The 2,619-nt window shown below is 33.8% G+C and overlaps 1 protein-coding gene across 1 annotated transcript in view; it reads right to left on the bottom strand.

Moving 5' to 3' along the window:
* Nucleotides 1-1,638, bottom strand: part of LOC108752349 (transient receptor potential-gamma protein) — a 113,220-nt gene extending 111,582 nt beyond the window's left edge. Inside the window, exon 1 of the mRNA XM_018493138.1 lies at nucleotides 1,579-1,638. The gene's annotated coding sequence lies outside the window, so the exon portion shown is untranslated. The remainder of the gene's footprint in view (nucleotides 1-1,578) is intronic.
* Between the last annotated feature and the right edge of the window lie 981 nt (nucleotides 1,639-2,619).

The raw sequence follows: 2,619 nt of genomic DNA, 5'->3' as shown, positions 1-2,619 counted from the left end.
GTTAAAATATAATATAATTACACTAGTTTGAATAATTTTTATTGCAAGAAAAAGAAATAATTTTTAAAAATATATCTTAAAGCTCTGAGTTTGAATTTGTTGTCAAAAAAATTTCACCAGGTCAAATTTTAAAGATGTAACACGTTATTTTTAAGATATAGCATGTCTTTCCAAATAATTTAAATTCGACAAATGATGAACAAGATAAACATTTCCAATAGAATTTGATGATAATCGAGAAATATTAACAGAGAAAGAAAGGGATATTGAATCGAGAATCAGATGCTAGACTGGTAAACTCTAATATGTGAAACTGAATCCAAGTTTTTTCATATAAAAAAACAAAAATTATACTTGTAATTTGTTTTCTAATTTCAATAAAACTTCATTATATTAATTTCAATAAAACTTCATTATATTGATTATATTATATTATGGAAAAAAAATGTTTTTTTTTTATATCTCGAAAAGCAAATCTAGAAAATATATCGATGAAACAATTGCTCAGCGAAAAAAAAATTATCCTAAAAACAGTCTTCATATCGTTTTTGCATAAAACCTTGTAAACAAGTGTAATTATTTGACCATATTTATCTATTATAGCTGTAATATTAGTAATAATTATTATATTTATAGTTCTATATATATCAAAAATATATAATATAATTATAATCCCAAATATTAAACACTTTTCTCTTAGTGCATACCTAAATATAAAAACAGGTTTGCACTGCGATTATAAACAATTTTATCGAAATGAATTATATAGTAATGTAATTCACTTATAAGATTGCTAATAAATGACAAAATGTTAGAGGTTGATGGTTTTCAGATTTAAACAGTCTGTTGCAATGCAAATGGGTTAACATGATTTCGCGAGGCATAGTACCTGGAGATTACATGATGAATCCATAGAGGCTAATAAAACACGATGTAATATTGATCTGTGCTACAGTTTCTACAGTACTAAACCGTTAATGACAGTAGTCTTGATAAGTGCATCATCAAATGGATCTCCGTTAGAAGAGGCCGACTATATTAAACAATTAATACCGCGAGATCTGAACATCTTGCGCGTCGTATTTAATATTATGGATATTGCAATGCCGAGTGAATAGGAGATTGGGAAGTAAACCGGGATTATTAAATTAAGAACTCTCAGTGACCCACTTCCACTCACTTGAATTTACTCCGCTAACTCTTCGCGCCGTCAAAAAGGAGCGTCTCTTATCCGCCACCGCTATATTTTCTCCGAGAAGTGGGGAGCGCCCCGAGGATAAAAAACGAAAAAAACCCTATAAAACGATTCGCGTTCTCGTCAAAGTCCGTTTAACAGAAGTCGAAATGATTCGACATCTTAATCAAAACGATTCGAAATCCGCTCTTTATTTTTTTTTATTCTACCTTTTTCGTGCTCCAAAAAAATCAAAGATTGCATTCCATAAAATATTAATTTTTTCTCGGAAACGTCAATTTTAAGTAGTAATTTCGAAGTTAAATGAAACGTGTATATATCTCCCCGTTTGCTCCGCACACGCCTGGCTCTGCACGCGTGTACGCGGATGCAGCAGTACTGACCTTGACTTTCCGACATCTCCGGGCGGCGATGGATCTTGACTGTCTCCTGAGTGCCTCCAGAGGAACGCGTTGCCTTCAGGATCCGCGCCGGCAAGGTGCACCACCACGACACAGCGGAATCACCACCACTTCTTGCCCCCCGCGTTAAAGCTTCAAAAGATAAAAGCTGATAACTGGTTCCCAGTTCCGCTCGCGTGCAACCGATTAAATGCAATCTCACGAGCGAGAGAGGTGATCACTGAGAGTCGAAGATTGCGAGGAAAACGAGAGGATGTAAAAAAAATTGCGACCGGCTGAGGTTACGGTGTATTCGACACAAAGGGACGCACGCGGATGCACCACTCTTTCTCGTTCGTTCTCCCGCAACGGCACCAACGAATCGGTCGCGACGCGGCTTGGGCGGTGACTGAGCGCGAGGACCGAGGCGTCCCGGCACTCTCTCGGAATCACCCCCACTTCCACCCTGGTCTTCTCGCGATATCATGCGGACAGATAATACCTGCCGGAATTCCCTCTTCTCTCGCACCCTCCTGTTACCAATATGATTGGAAAGTTTCCCTTTTGCTACTTTTTAAAGATCGCTCTTAATCTTTGTCTTATTTGATATTAAATCCTAACACTATAGAAGACTTCATGTCTTCTATGTAATATTAATATTTTATAAATCTATTGAATAATTTTCTACTTTAATTTGCTGCGAAAAAATATATAATAATTTTCATTAAAAGCAATTTAAAAAAAAAAAAATGTAAAAAGTAGTTATTTTTTTCTTAGCTAAAAGGAGATAAGAGATTAGATACATATAAATTAAAAAAATCATTTATTTAACAGAGATATTAATTCATTTCTTATATTAGCATAAGTAACTAAATTTTGCTAAACTTTCTGAATATGTATAAAATATAAGTGTTAAAATATGTATACATAAAATAACATTTTTCAGCATCTTTTAAAAAGTTAATGTTAAGTGTTAATTAAACACTATGCTTTAATCTGAAACTGTCAGTGTATCGTTAAAGTTGTAATTATTGATTTAATATT

Source organism: Trachymyrmex septentrionalis, unplaced genomic scaffold (genome assembly GCF_001594115.1).
Source record: "Trachymyrmex septentrionalis isolate Tsep2-gDNA-1 unplaced genomic scaffold, Tsep1.0 scaffold6, whole genome shotgun sequence".
Taxonomy (NCBI): Eukaryota; Metazoa; Arthropoda; class Insecta; order Hymenoptera; family Formicidae; genus Trachymyrmex; species Trachymyrmex septentrionalis.
The sequence above is the reverse complement of the archived record's forward strand: the minus strand, read 5'-3'. Positions and strand labels throughout refer to the sequence as shown.